Here is a 16,648-nt window from a genome sequence, read left to right as displayed (position 1 = left end):
TCCGCCATCTTGAAATTTGAAGAAAAATATGCTGACAGTGTAACACCCCCTTTTAGCGGCACATCAAAGATCTTTGTCAAATAAAATTTGCGGATATTTGATCACATTTCTTTGTCAAGGAAGTACAATAGTGTAATACCAGCCTAAGTAATGAGCTTTTCGCGAATTTAAAGTTCCTGCTGCTGGAGTGGTCTGGCTGGAGTGGCGCACAAGCAGGTGAGGGCGCCGGCAGAAAGCTGCCGCCTCGGCGCCGCGCCGCAGCCCTACCTGGTCGGCAACGCACTGACCCAGCTGGTCGAGGACTGCGACGGCACTCACCTGCCAACACAGAGAGAAGGGAAGGGCAGTCAAAATGGAGGTAACCAAAAAAGTCTGCAAGTTTTGACAGTATGCAGCTGCTTATTAGCCTTCGTCGCGAAAATTAAAGTAAGCATCACGAACGGCTTCTGTTAATCATAATCATCTTCAGGCAGAAAGCAGAAAAGAGAACAAAAAACCTAACAGCAGACTGTATTAGTCAAAATAACTTGTGCTACAAGCTAGAGAGAAAACACTCACAAATCCGTACTGCCGTAGTGTGGTGTGCATACTGTAAGACCTTCGGTAAACACACCATCAGATTATTTGACTGGTCGCTCTAACGAAGTAGGCGAGTGTCAGCAGTATGTCTCGTGGTCTTACCGTGGCGTGTTTTTCTTCTGCCGTTAGGTCAGACGATAGAAATGCCACTTGCACGCATAGAGTAGTAGATTGACGGTGACCAACTTTAAACACAACTTGATTAATTTTCATACACATTCATTAAAATAACAACAAGCATAAAATTACTTAAATTGATTCTGGATGCTATTTACAACTGACAATCTGAAGTTCCTTTGGTCTTCGTACATTAATCTTATTCTCACATATTATATATGACGGTAATATCTGTTCCCGAAAGAACAGTTACTGTGGATGACCATGCAGCTTTGCTAGAAATGAAATGATAATTAAATGGACACCCTAGCTGCAAACAGGCGTTGATGTACTTCACTGGGGACATGTTGAAAATGTGTGCCCCGACCGGGACTCGAACCCGGGATCTCCTGCTTACATGGGAGATGCTCTATCTATCTGAGCCACCGCAGGCACAGAGGACAGTGCGTCTGCAGGGACTTATCCCTCGCACGCTCCCCGTGAGATCCACATTCCCAACATGTCCACACCACTACATTCTTTCGGGAACAGATACTACCGTCATATACAGTTAAAATATGGCTTCCCAGCCATTGACCTTCTTGTGCGAACGCACACGCTATGCCCGATCTCGTACGGGACTTCGTAGATTAATCTGCCACGAGTAATGAGTATGATGGGCAAACATCTATTAGGCGCACTACGAATGTAGTGGTGTGTGGACATGTTGGGAATGTGGGTCTCACGGGGAGCGTGCAAGGGATAAGTCCCTGCAGACGCACTATCCTCTGTGCCTGCGGTGGCTCAGATGGATAGAGCGTCTGCCATGTAAGCAGGAGATCCCGGGTTCGAGTCCCGGTCGGGGCACACATTTTCAACATGTCCCCAATGAAGTACATCAACGCCTGTTTGCAGCTAGGGTGTCCATTTAATTATCATTTCATTCTCACATATCTCTGATACTTGACAAAGTGTCTATACATTTATCTTCATGGCTTTGTACAGGAATATGATAATCTTATTAGGTGCAGACTCAAACTTGACTATAGACTGGTACAGACGGGTGCAGACAAATGCAGAGTCACTAATTGGAGGTCTGTACACTCGTTATAATACCTCGCATGTTCAGGTATCACTGCGCGAGTGTGATCCGTGAGGAGGAAAGGTTCTACGTTAGCAGCAGTCTCATTGGCTGCGTTACATATTAATACGCGGATCGGTGGTAGCAGAATTTGGTCCGTCTCTAAGGCAGCGCCATCTCGTAGTGCGGAGACGGTCGAGTGCTGCGCCTGCGCTGTTGTGCTTAGCGGGGCGCGCTCTAGTGGGAAAGTTGTGTACGCACTGAGTACGCGTAACTGTGTACACAACACGTAGTAACGAGTTGTAAGGAAGCGGTACGACCGGGCGGCTACTGTGCCTGCCTTTGCGATACAGTCTGGTGGCGTGGAGGGGAACAAAGGTTGCTCCCTGCCGCCGTTGGATAAGCAGCTGCCGCAGCAAGTCCTATACTCTTAGCTCACTTATTTATTACATAGTTTAATTCTTAATTTCTTTGCATGTTTTTGGTACTTGCATTGCTTATTTCATAAATTTCGGGCGTATTGCAGTATTTTAGAGTTGTAGCATCGCGTTTTAGTACATGAATAGTGTAAAATCGCGCAGTCTCCTTCCGCCGCCGAGCAGTGTGTCAGCAGTGCGCAAGTAGCAGCATTACTGCATTTACTAGGCAATCTTGTATTTAAATAACCGTTTAACTTTTGTGTCGAATTGTTTGTGCTCTCTGTAGATTAGTTCAGACGTTCTTTGCACAACAGTTTTTAGCATGGATAGGGACTGCAACTGCTGTGTTCGTATGCAGGCTGAGTTGGCATCCCTTCGCTCCCAGCTTCAGGCAGCGTTGGCTTCGGTCACACAGCTTGAGGCTGTTGCCAATGGGCATCACTGTGGGGGTCCGGATGGAGGTTTGTCGGGGACGGCCAGCTCGTCCCACGCATCCCCCGATCGGACTAAGACTATGGCTGCCCGGGATACTGCCCCCATTGAGGCTGACCCGTCACCTGTGGTAGAGTGGGAGGTCGTCTCTAGGTGTGGCAGGGGGCGAAAGACATTCCGGAGGGCTGAACAGAAGGCCTCTCCAGTTTGTCTGACGAACCGGTTTCAGGCTCTGTCTCAGGCTGATACTGATCTTCGGCCTGACATGGCTGCTTGTCCTGTTCCAGAGGTTGCCCCTCAGTCTACAAGATCCGGGCGGTCGCAGAGGATGGGCTTACTGGTAGTTGGGAGCTCCAACGTCAGGCGCGTAATGGGGCCCCTTAGGGATACGGCAGCAAGGGAGGGGAAGAAAACCAAAGTGCACTCCGCGTGCATACCAGGGGGAGTCATTCCAGATGTGGAAAGGGTCCTTCCGGATGCCGTGAAGGATACAGGGTGCACCCATCTGCAGGTGGTCGCTCATGTCGGCACCAATGATGTGCGTCGCTGTGGATCGGAGGAAATCCTCTCTGGCTTCCGGCGGCTACCTGATTTGGTGAAGACTGCCAGTCTCGCTAGCGGGATGTAAGCAGAGCTCACCATCTGCAGCATCGTCGACAGGACTGGCTGCGGACCTTTGGTACAGAGCCGAGTGGAGGGTCTGAATCAGAGGCTGAGACGGTTCTGCGACCGTGTGGGCTGCAGATTCCTCGACTTGCGCCATAGGGTGGTGGGGTTTCGGGTTCCACTGGATAGGTCAGGAGTCCACTACACGAAGCAAGTGGCTACACGGGTAGCAGGGGTTGTGTGGCGTGGGCTGGGCGGTTTTTTAGGTTAGATGGCTTCGCGCAAGTACAGAAAGGGCAACAGCCTCAAAGAGTGCGGGGCAAAGTCAGGACATGCGGGGACCAAGCAGCAATCGGTATTGTAATTGTAAACTGTCTGTAAACTGTCGAAGCCGCGTTGGTAAAGTACCGGAACTTCAAGCGCTGATAGAAAGCACCGAAGCTGAAATCGTTATAGGTACAGAAAGCTGGCTGAAGCCAGAGATAAATTCTGCCGAAATTTTACAAAGGCACAGACGGTGTTTAGAAAGAATAGATTGCATGCAACCGGTGGTGGCGTGTTTGTCGCTGTTAGTAGTAGTTTATCCTGTAGTGAGGTAGAAGTGGATAGTTCCTGTGAATTATTATGGGTGGAGGTTACACTCAACAACCGAGCTAGGTTAATAATTGGCTCCTTTTACCGGCCTCCCGACTCAGCAGCATTAGTGGCACAACAACTGAGAGAAAATTTGGAATACATTTCACATACATTTTCTCAGCATGTTATAGTCTTAGGTGGAGATTTCAATTTACCAGATATCGACTGGGACACTCAGATGTTTAGGACAGGTGGTAGGGACAGGGCATCGAGTGACATTATACTGAGTGCACTATCCGAAAATTACCTCGAGCAATTAAACAGAGAACCGACTCGTGGAGATAACATCTTGGACCTACTGATAACAAACAGACCCGAACTTTTCGACTCTGTAAGTGCAGAACAGGGAATCAGCATCCCTGAATATGGAAGTAAATAGGAATATAAAAAAAGGGAGGAAGGTGTATCTATTTAGCAAGAGTAATAGAAGGCAGATTTCAGACTACCTAACAGATCAAAACGAAAATTTCTGTTCCAACACTGACAATGTTGAGTGTTTATGGAAAAAGTTCAAGGCAATCGTAAAATGCGTTTTAGACAGGTACGTGCCGAGTAAAACTGTGGGGGATGGGAAAAACCCACCGTGGTTCAACAACAAAGTTAGGAAACTACTGCGAAAGCAAAGAGAGCTTCACTCCAAGTTTAAACGCAGCCAAAACCTCTCAGACAAACAGAAGCTAAACGATGTCAAAGTTAGCGTAAGGAGGGCTATGCGTGAAGCGTTCAGTGAATTCGAAAGTAAAATTCTATGTACCGACTTGACAGGAAATCCTAGGAAGTTCTGGTCTTACGTTAAATCAGTAAGTGGATCGAAACAGCATATCCAGACACTCCGGGATGATGATGGCATTGAAACAGATGATGACACGCGTAAAGCTGAAATACTGAACACCTTTTTTCAAAGCTGCTCCACAGAGGAAGACCGCACTGCAGTTCCTTCTCTAAATCCTCCACAAACGAAAAAATGGCTGACATCGAAATAAGTGTCCAAGGAATAGAAAAGCAACTGAAATCACTCAACAGAGGAAAGTCCACTGGACCTGACGGGATACCAATTCGATTCTATACAGAGTACGCGAAAGAACTTGCCCCCCTTCTAACAGCCTCTCTAGACGAACGGAAGGTTCCAAATGATTGGAAAAGAGCACAGATAGTCCCAGTCTTCAAGAAGGGTCATCGAGCAGATGCGCAAAACTATAGACCTATATCTCTGACGTCGATCTGTTGTAGAATTTTAGATGTTTTTTGCTCGCGTATCATGTCGTTTTTGGAAACCCAGAATCTCCTCTGTAGCAGTCAACATGGATTCCGGAAACAGCGATCGTGTGAGACCCAACTTGCTTTATTTGTTCATGAGACCCAGAAAATATTAGATACAGGCTCCCAAGTAGATGCTATTTTCCTTGACTTCCGGAAGGCGTTCGATACAGTTCCGCACTGTCGCCTGATAAACAAAGTAAGAGCCTACGGAATATCAGACCAGCTGTGTGGCTGGATTGAAGAGTTTTTAACAAACAGAACACAGCATGTCTACAGACGTTAAGGTAACCTCTAGCTTGCCACAGGGTGTGTTATGGGACCATTGCTTTTCACAATATATATACATGACCTAGTAGATAGTGTCGGAAGTTCCATGCGGCTTTTCGCGGATGATGCTGTAGTATACAGAGAAGCAGCATTAGAAAATTGTAGAGAAATGCAGGAGATCTGCAGCAGATAGGCACTTGGTGCAGGGAGTGGCAACTGACCCTTAACATAGACAAATTTAATGTATTGCGAATACATAGAAAGAAGGATCCTTTATTGTATGATTATATGATAGCGGAACAAAAACTGGTACCAGTTACTTCTGTAAAATATTTGGGAGTATGAGTACGGAACGATTTGAAGTGGAATGATCGTATAAAATTAATTGCTGGTAAGGCGGGTACCAGGTTGAGATTCATTGGGAGAGTGCTTAGAAAATGTAGTCCATCAACAAAGGAGGTGGCTTACAAAACACTCGTTCGACCTACACTTGAGTATTGCTCATCAGTGTGGGATCCGTACCAGATCGGGTTGACGGAGGAGATAGAGAAAATCCAAAGAAGAGCGGCGCGTTTCGTCACAGGGTTATTTGGTAACCGTGATAGCGTTACGGTGATGTTTAACAAACTCAAGTGGCAGCCTGTGCAAGAGAGGCGCTCTGCATCGCGGTGTAGCTTGCTCGCCAGGTTTCGAGAGGATGCGTTTCTGTATGAGGTATCGAATATATTGCTTCCCCCTACTTATACCTCCCGAGGAGATCACGAATGTAAAATTAGAGAGATTAGAGCGTGCACGGAGGCTTTCAGACAGTCGTTCTTCCCGCGAACCATACGCGAGTGGAACAGAAAAGGGAGGTAATGACAGTGGCACGTAAAGTGCCCTCCGCCACACACCGTTGGGTGGCTTGCGGAGTATAAATGCAGATGTAGAAAGGTACACCAGTCCTCATGTCGCCATTTGTAGTGGCTGTAGAAATTTTAAACATCAGGCATCCGGAAAATAACTTCTATGAAGGGAGCCTCGAGATTTGCCATAGGATTCGTAACGGGTGAATCCGTGAAAGAGTAAGAGCAACACCACGTCGAAACGCTAACATTTTACGGTTCCGTGCCGCAATCTATAAGAACGAAACCCTTCTGTGGTCGCTCGGTTGTCCATCTGTCTGTCAGTCTGTTCGACTGTTGAGAGCCCCTTTACTCGGGAACAGTTTTGCGTATCAAGTCACATACTAAGGTCCCTAGGCGGTATAAAAATTTTAAGCTTCCAAGACAATCAGAGGATACGGCTATTTCTGTCATGTATTTTGACAATCACAAAGTCATTCGTCAAAACTTGTAGGGTACTTCCCGTTGACCTAGAATCATGAAATTTGGCGAGAAGCAAGGTTTCACGGTAAAAGTAAGGCAAATAATTCTGAACATTGTAAACTCTTAATTATATCACACGAAGAAATATCTTTTTGCCATTAGAACACACATTGCGTTCATCATCCTTCAATAGTATAATAGATGAACATTACCGCATCTAAAAATAAAATGTAAGTTGTAGTCACGTTTTAGTAAGTTGATAAAAATGTTTTGTTTAATCTTGCCTCTCTCCATATTCAACACATGTCCGCTGCTCACTTCTTTTTGTACGCCCGAGCTAGCGTGAGGAACTACTGTCGATATTTTTATACCGTCTTGGAATGGCTGGGACCGATATCTACATCGAAAACAGGCAAAAATCGTTTTGATTCTCGTTTCTCAGAATGGCTGAACTGTCTGCGCAAATAATTAAGTTTGTACTTGGCCAATATTTTTTTTTTTTTTTACGCACTACACAGTGTTTCAAAAAGGACTTTACAACTTTAAAAATTTTAATAATTTTATTTTGTAGGGAAATATATCAAGTTTTTTTTTTTTTATCTTAAACTAAAGATGTATGTGGCGTCCGTTGGTTATCCTGCACACATCACATCGGAAGTCAATTTCTTCCCTAACTCGCTATAGCATTGCTCAGTGGCGGCGTAAATTCTCACTCTAAGTTCAGATAAAGAAGTCGGCAGAGGAGTTGCAAACACGATATCCTTGATGAATCCCCATTAAAAAAAAAATCGTGTGAGGCCTCGGGAACTTGGGGGCCACGCAGCTGGCGCATCACGGCCAGTCCAGTGACCTGGGAAGCGGTCACTGAGGAAATCCCGGACGTCGGCCAGGTGGTGGGGCGGTGCACCATCTTCATGAAGTAAACGTTTCCTTCTTGGTCATCCTCACCGATATGTTGTGTCAAAAATTGTTGTAACATATCCAGGTACACTATCCCGTTGTTGGTTCTCTCACGGAGCAAAAAGCGAACATACACTTTGTTCTTACTCAATGGTCAAAAAAGTTCAGTTTAGGGCTATCACGAACATGTTGCAATGTGCGTTTTCACTGGCCCAAATTCTACAGTTATGTATTAACCTACACACTTAACTGAAAAGTCGATTCCTTAGAAAAGATGATTTAGTCCAAGAAATGTTCATCCTCGTGTAATCGATTTAACATATCAGCACAGAAGTTCTAGCAGGCAATTTTATCAGTGTCTTTTATTGCTTGTACGATCGTCAATCTGTACGGTTTCAAATGCAAACAGTTTCTCAGCCCAAACAGTCGTATGTGTGATTTGCTGTTCGCGAGATGCATGCCGGGTACAATTCGTCGTGCTGTCGACAAAACGACACACTCGCTCAACGACGTCGTCAGATATGCTTGGACGACCTGGTGGTCCCCTATGTCTTACCGAGCACCCTGTTTCTACAAAACATTTATGCCACTCGCAAATTGTAGGCCTACTAGGAGGATCTTTAGCGTACTTGGTACAGAAATTACGCTGAACTGTTGTCGCCGACTTTGGTTCCTCAAACCAAAGTAGACAGCTAGCACGCTCAGGTCCAGTGAAGGCAGCCATCTTTAACGCCACTGCCGCTAGCGCTCCTCACGGTGCGATTCGGTACTAGTGAACTACGCGAGACCAAACTTGATGTATTTCCCTACAAATTGACACTACAATCACCTTTGTAGGTACTATGAAATAATTTATACAAGATTTTAAATTTGTATTGTCCTTTTTGAAACACCCTGTATCTACTAACAGCACAAGCAATCAACGTCCGCCAGTAAATTCGAGGCAACAGGAAAATAGCTCGACTGTCGCATCACCTAATGGGGATACTTAATTATGTCTCAATTACGTAATTCTGGCCCCCATCCCGTACGATTTCCTGGCCCACGTTGACCGCACCTTCTCCACCTACGTGATTGCCGCCGACCTCAATATCCACAGCCGTGATCCTGCCGACCTCCAGCGGTGGCATCAGGTTCTCACCACTCTCCAGGGAGACCTGGTTCCCCTGCCTCAGCACACCCGACCCGAATCCAACACCACTCCTGATGTGGTCCTTGCCTCTCCCAACCTCCTTGGGCGCATCACCGCGGATGTCCTTGACCTCATTGGCAGTGACCATGCTCCTGTTCTCCTCACTATCTCTAATGGTCGCCATCCCCGCAAAGCTCCTCGCCCTGGCGTCCCTCCTAAACTTGTCCACGATTACTCCCATGCCAACTGGGATGCCTACCGGGACTCCATTCACACCCAGGTTGACGGCCACGACCTTACCCTCCAATCTCCTGAAGACATCTCTCGCACTGCTGCCTTCCTGCACCAGACCTTGTCTGACGCCGTCGCCACCCATATCCCCACCAAAGCCATCCAGCCTCACCGCCCCGCCCTGCCTCCACAGGCCGTCCTTCTCCTTCGAGAGTCCCGCCGCCTCTACCGCTCTTTTCTCCGCACTCGTGACCGGGATACACTTACCCGCCACCGGCAATTACAACGACACATCTGCAACCTGCTTACTGCGAAGAAACGCCGTGCCTGGCGCCAGACCTGTACACAACTCAACACCACGCTCCCCATCAACTCTTCCAAGCATTGGTCTGCTTTCCACCGCCTTACTGGGAACCGCCCCACCCACCAGTACCCTCTCCTCCTTAATGACCGTCCCTTTCCTGACAACCTCAGTAAGGCCAACCACTTTGCCTCCCACCTCTCTGATGTTTTTTCCATCCCAGATGATCCCCACTTTGATTATTCCCTCTTCCCTGACGTCATGGACCAAACGAATACCTCTGTTCCTCCCCTTGCTCCTAGCTTCCAGTACTTGGGCCACACCCCACCATCTGCACTTAATACTCCCATCACTACACAGGACGTCAGCCTCACATTCTGCACTAAACGCAACACTGCTCCCGGCCACCACTGCGTTACCTACCGCCACCTCAAACACTGCCCTCCCTCCTTCCTTTCCATCCTTGCCACCCTCTACAATGTCATCCTTGCCACTGGCTTCTATCCCGACCTGTGGAAAACCTCCCGTATCCTGATGTTCTCCAAACCCAACAAGCCTCCATCCGATGCCTCTTCCTATCGTCCTATCTGTCTCACATCAGTGTTCAGCAAGCTCTCGGAATCCATCCTTTCCTGGCGCATCCATCTCCACCTCCACCAAAACCACCTCCTCCCAAACACCCAATGTGGCTTTCGACCTTCCTTCTCTGCTGATGACCAACTCCTCCGCCTCACTCATCTCCTCTCCCTCCAGCTTAACTCCCGTCGCTCCGCCATTTTCGTCTCACTTGACCTCGAAAAAGCCTACGACCGTGTCTGGCATCCCGGTCTCCTGTTTAAACTCCAAACCTACGCCCTTCCTATCAACTACATCTGTCTGATGGCCTCCTTCCTCTCCCACCGCCCCTCCTATGTTACCATCCATAATGCCAATTCCCACACCTTCTACCCCTCTGCAGGTGTGCCCCAGTTCTCTGTCCTCTCCCCTCTCCTCTACCTCCTGTACACAGCAGATATGCCCCAGCCCCCCCCCCTCCAGTACACCTCTTGCAATATGCTGATGACACTGCATTCCTCGCCCTCGCTCCTATCCTCCAACGGTCCCAACGCCTTCTCCAGAATCACCTTGACCTTTTTGCTGCATGGTGTAACCAGTGGCTCCTGAAACTCAATCCTTCCGAGACCCAGGCAATCATCGTAGGTCGTACCACTCGCTCCTTCCGGCTCCTGGATTTCTCCCTTACTGTCTGCGCACGTCCTGTCCGCCTCACCCCCACCCTCACCTACCTTGGCCTCACCATTGACCGTCACCTCACCTGGATCCCTCATCTCCGCTTCATCCAATCCAAAGCCCACAACCGCCTCCGACTCCTCAAACTGCTCTCTGGCCGGCCGTGGGTTTTGCACCCCTCTACCATCCTCCACACCTACAAATCCGTCCCATCCTCTGTTATGCCAGTCCTGCCTGGATCTCTGCCCCCCCCCCCAAATTCTATAAGTCCCTCCAAATCCTTGAGCGTCATGCACTCCGCCTCGCCTTCCGTATACGCCTCCCGTCCCCCACGCGGATCCTCTATGGTCTCATTCCTTTCCCCCATCTGCTCCTATTCCTCGAACATATCCGCATCCTCTACACCTCCCGCCGTCTTGAAGCCGCTCACCCCCTGGTTGCTCCTCTCCTCTCCTATCCCCGCCCCCTGCCACGTCTTCACCGTTGTGTCCCCCCTACCCTCCATCTCTACACCCTACATCTCCTTTCCCAAGATGGCTTTCACCAACTCCCCCTCTGGGATGATGCCCTCTCTCCCTCCATTTATCCCTCCTATCAACTCTGATCCTCACTCCCCCTCCTTTCCTCTGTCCTTTTCCCAGGCTCCCTCTCCCCCCCTTCCATCCTCTTTCTTCCCCACCTCCCCTCTCTTTGCCCCCTTCTCTCCCCCGCGTCCTTTTACATTTCCCTCCTCTGCCTCCTCTCATTCCCTCTCGCGTCTGCCCTTCTCCCCCTTTATTAGTCCTCTCTCTCCTTGGTTTCCCCCCCCCCTTTTCGTTTTTTCCTCTCCTCCCTCCTTGTTTTTCCCCCTACTCCAGGTCCCCCCCCCATCTGCCTTGGGTCGGGAGTGCCATCTTTGTGCCGCCTTTTTCGTGCAGTGTTTTACAGTGTGTTTTTCCAGTGCATGCTCCATGTTGTGTCTTTTGGGAAGTGTAGCGAACAGCCATCATACTGTCGCTGGGTGTGCTTTTTATTACTTGCAAACAGAAACCAGACTGTCGCCATGTTTTTTCATTGTGTGTCTACTGTGTTACTTGTCTGATACCTGTGTCTTTTATCTACATTGCCAGCCCCCTTTGCTTTCTGTTTTAACTTTCCGCAATTTTACGCCAATTTTCACTTTAAATCGCCATTTTATCGCCTGTTTTTCCTTGTTTCTTTCTTTTTCCTTTATTTACAAAAAGTCTGTAGGCTGTAGAGCAGCGTAGTAAGCTGCTGCCGGCCCGCCCCCTTCGGGGGGGAATCGAAAATCAATAAAGAAAAAAAAACGTAATTCTGGAAGTTATTTTATTTCGAAAAACACGATTTATGATAACCTTTTTTTTTTCCTTCATAATGTCGGAAGACAAGCAACCATCGCCTGATTTTTCTGTAGCATGAGGAAGTACAATCTCACTGGATTTACGTGTATTAGAGAAGAAGCTCAAAGACATGAAGAGAAGATAAGTTCATGGGACAGAACATTAGTCAGTCGCTTAAAAGAGCAAGCTGTAGATGGTGTTTAAGCTTTCTAAGTAATTTATCTACATGTAACATACTGAATATTCCTTTTTCAGAAACTTTCTCTTTGTGTAACATGTCCTTAAGACATCGTACTCAACTGCTGAGCAATACTGCCTGTTGGTTGGTTCCATATTGCGCTTGCCAACAGTGTCGTGAAACAAAGCTTTCGTCTTAGTCAAATGCTGAATCTGAAATAATGAAAAAGAATCTAATTTTGAAACAAAGCTTTCATCTTAGGCAAATGCTGAATCTGAAATAATGAAAAAGAATTTAATTTTCTCCCAAAAGAAACTAATTATATACTCACTGACAACCTCTTAACTGAAACTCACTACTGAAGTACGTTATCAAAACTACGTAATATGAAGTGCAGTGCACGATTTGAAATACCCACAAAATAAAATACTGGTCTACTCAGAAGAAACTAACTTTACCTTCACTGTTCACTGTAAACTAATCTGCTTACGTTGCGCAACAGCTGAAAATTCTGACTACGTACTGTTTGCTCGCAAGAATGGAAAGTGAGATATGCCCTGAAAGAAAAGCAACCTACCTCTTGTTACATGTCTGATGTACTAGCGTTCTCGAAAGCAAATTAGCAAATACAGCAGCAAATAATCAAGCAAATTTTTATTTGCTTCTCAGAAATAATTTGTGGCTGAGTGTGGAACAAGGTGCAATGCACATGTGACAAAATATATGCGTTCTTGAAAAATTAAATTCTGATTGTACAGCTTCAGAAGTCTCCAATAATTACGAAATTCACTCATTACAGAAATTACAGACATTTGAACCGATCGCTGTGACATAATGAAAACAAAGAGGTCAAATTAACACTAACTGTGAATGCTATTGCTTATCTAAGGGACAAAGACTTCCTTCAATTAATAGTTCTGACAAACAAAAATGCACTACTTTCCTTGAAATGTTTCTCCAAAAGTCTTCTCCATCGGTATAGTCAAGGAAATATCTTTACAAAACAAGTTTTCATCTCCATAATAAATTGTTCCAGATAATTTCTCCCAAACTCACAGGTATCACATCTCCTGTAAAAACTCAACCGCTCGATACCATGGGCCTAATGAGAATGTCGTAGCGCTGCACAACTAACTGGAAAGCAAGGAAACCACAGATGAACACAGAGTCGTGCTGCGCGCGCATGCAAAGGTGAAACACTTAAAAGCATGTGAAAATTTTACAGCTGCAGTACGACTGATATCATCAAGTGAAATTGCGAAAAAAATCCGATTTTTTTTATTATGTAAAATAGCAGATTGATTTTTTAAGAATAACATCGCAAAGTTTCATGACCGAATTCTGGCTAGAAATATGTTTTAAAAAAGTTTGTTTGGGCCTCTGTACTTGCTGCGCCCCTCTTTCTATGCTACAATTCACACCTTCTCTATGACAGAAACTTTTTGTTGGTTAATTTTTCGTTCTCACAATCGAAAAGAACTGCAGATGAGTCTAGGAGGCTGTGAGATTAGCTTTCCTTGTTCCTTTGTTTACAACATGGATTTTTTAAATAGTGCTTGCTACAAACTTATTTCTGTTCTTAGTTTTCTATGTATCGACAGTTTTTTCCTCGAAATGAGTCGCAACAGTGGACGCGAGTAGGGGGATGAGGTCTGTTCTACCCCACATTCCATTGTTGCCAGATGTATCCAAGATGGCGGCGATGAAGTTATCCAAGATGGCGTCATGTATACTTGGCAACAGCGCATGACATTATTAAAGATGTCGGATTTTGGCAGGAAGATAGGTCACTTGGGCTACATCCACTAACCTAACCCTCCAGAAAAATTGGCGGGAAGTTCAAATTGCAACAGGATAATCTGTGACACCCCTGTCATTTCTACTAAGGAAGGAAAATGGCTGGAAAAATGTCTATTATTTAGCCAATTTCAAGCAGGTGCGTTCGCCACTGAGTCTAGACACCAACTGGCTCAGTTCATATCGCTGCCACTGTGACGCCAGACCGTGACGCATTCAAGATGGCTGCACCCACTCTGTCCACCACTATGAGGTCCAGAGTCTACTTCATATTGCTGCCGCCAGACAGCGCCACCTCACGTCAGATTATTCCAATGTACCGTTATTCAAGATGGCTGCACCCAGTGTATCCACCACGTGGTGTTGGCCTAGTTCCTATCAGTTCCTTCACTACCAAGCTGGTGTCATCAGCAAACAGAAACATTTTTGAATCACCTGTAATACTAGAAGGCATATCATTTATATAAATAAGAAACAGCAGTGGCCCCAGCACCGACCCTTGGGGAACGCCCCACTTAACAGTGCCCCATTGGGACTGAACATCAGTACCACTCTCAATATTGCGGAGAATTACCTTCTGCTTTCTGTTCTTAAAGTAAGAGGCGAACCAATTGTAAGCTACTCCCCTTACTCCATAATGGTCCAACTTCTGCAGTAATATTTTGTGGTCAACGCAGTCAGAAGCCTTCGTTAAATCAAAGAAAACACCTAGCATTCGCAACGTTTTATTTAACCCGTCCAAAACCTCACAGAGAAAAGAGAATATAGCATTTTCAGTTGTTAAATCAATTCTAACACCAAACTGCACATTCTCCAGCGGTCGGCAAGTACTGGCTGCCCGCACCTCGCGGGCTCTCCGTGCCCGACGCTCCTTCGTCCCCGACTGCTGCTCAGTGGCCCACTGACTTCCAGACACGCTACGACCCGGAAATACTACCGGTCGCTGCAGAGATTGTACGACAGAACACTTATCGATAAGCGCTGCTGCTGCCACCCGCGGGCACGTAAGGCAAAAAGTTAGTGACGCCAGGAAATGGAATAAGAAAACGAGGCGGCAGTACAGTAAGAAAACATGACAAACAATATACGGTATCAGCAGCAGCCGCGCACCGCTGACGTGGTATAGCGGACACGAGGTGCGTTAGCGGAGCTGCCGTTTGTACTCAGGTGCTGTATTTGAGAAGGTTTCCGACGTGATAGACGATGGGAATTAGGGGACTTTGGACAAGGGATCGTAGTTGGACGTAAAGTCGTGGGACATTCTATTTCCAAAATTGTTAGGGAATTCACTCTTGTGAGATCGAAAGTAGGCGTTGACAGGTGTGAGTGTGAAAATTACCGAACTATCAGTTTAATAAGTCACGGCTGGAAAATACTAACGCGAATTCTTTACAGACGAATGGAAAAACTAGTAGAAGCTGACCTTGGAGAAGATCAGTTTGCATTCCGTAGAAATATGGGATCACGTGAGGCAATACTGACCCTACGACTTATTTTAGAAGCTAGATTAAGAAAAGGCAAACGAACGTTTCTAACATTTGTAGACTTAGAGAAAGCTTTTGACAATGTTGACTGGAATACTCTCTTTCAAATTCTGAAGGCGGCAGGGGTAAAATACAGGGAGCGAAAGGCTATTTACAATTTGTACAGAAACCAGATGGCAGTTATAATAGTCGAGGGGCATGAAAGGGAAGCAGTGGTTGGGAAGGGAGTGTGACAGGGTTGTAGCCTCTCCCCGATGTTATTCAATCTGTATATTGAGCAAGCAGTAAAGGAAACAAAAGAAGAATTCGGAGTAGGTATTAAAATCCATGGAGAAGAAATAAAAACTTTGAGGTTCGCCGATGACATTGTAATTCTGTCACAGACGGCAAAGGACTTGGAAGAGCAGTTGAACGGAAAGGATAGTGTCTTGAAAGGAGGATATAAAATGAAAGTCAACAAAAGCAAAACGAGGATAATGGAATGTAGTCGAATTAAGTCGGGTGATGGTGAGGGAATTAGATTAGGAAGTGAGACGCTTAAAGTAGTAAAGGAGTTTTGCTATTTGGGGAGCAAAATAACTGATGATGGTCGAAGTAGAGAGGATGTAAAATGTAGAGTGGCAATGGCAAGGAAAGCGTTTCTGAAGAAGAGAAATTTGTTAACATGGAGTATAGATTTAAGTGTCAGGAAGTCGTTTCTGAAAGTATTTGTATGGTGTGTAGCTGTGTATGGAAGTGAAACATGGTCTATAACTAGTTTGGTCAAGAAGAGAATAGAAGCTTTGGAAATGTGGTGCTACAGAAGAATGCTGAACATTACATGGGTAGAGCACATAACTAATGAGGACGTACTGAATAGGAATGGGGAGAAGAGGAGTTTGTGGCACAACTAGACTAGAAGAAGGTAGGACATGTTCTGAGGCATCAAGGGATCACCAGTTTAGTATTGGAGGGCAGCGTGGAGAGTAAAAATCGTAGAGGGAGACCAAGAGATGAATACACTAAGCAGATTCAGAGAGATGTAGGCTGGAGTACGTACTGGGAGATGAAGAACCTTGCACAGGATAGAGTAGCGTGGAGAGCTGCATCAAACCAGTCTCAGGACTGAAGTACACATCAACAACAACAACAACAACGAGATCGAAAGCGACAGAAGTGTGCCGACAATACGAAGTTTCAGTCATTACCTCTCGCCACGGACAACCCAGTGGCCGACCATGACTTAACGACCGAGAGCTGCGGCGTGTACACTGAAGTAACCGCAGAAGTCCATGTGGGACGTACTGTCTAGTAGGCTGTTTATGTTTTCTTATTGGTAACGCCACGTAGCGCTCTGTATGAAAATCACTGGCTGTGCTGTGTGCAGTCTGTG

The 16,648-nt window shown here is 46.3% G+C and overlaps 1 protein-coding gene and 1 non-coding gene across 2 annotated transcripts in view; one reads left to right on the top strand and one right to left on the bottom strand.

Moving 5' to 3' along the window:
* Nucleotides 1–16,648, bottom strand: part of LOC126109821 (tyrosine-protein kinase Fer) — a 611,311-nt gene that overhangs the window by 313,589 nt on the left and 281,074 nt on the right. The gene's annotated exons all lie outside the window — the stretch shown is intronic.
* Trnat-ugu (transfer RNA threonine (anticodon UGU)) lies at nucleotides 1,468–1,542 on the top strand. The gene has a single exon. It is a non-coding gene; the product is annotated as a tRNA-Thr (tRNA).

This window comes from Schistocerca cancellata, chromosome 12, assembly GCF_023864275.1.
Source record: "Schistocerca cancellata isolate TAMUIC-IGC-003103 chromosome 12, iqSchCanc2.1, whole genome shotgun sequence".
Classification (NCBI taxonomy): Eukaryota; Metazoa; Arthropoda; class Insecta; order Orthoptera; family Acrididae; genus Schistocerca; species Schistocerca cancellata.
Note: the sequence above shows the minus strand (reverse complement) of the source record. Positions and strands in the feature narration are given on the sequence as shown.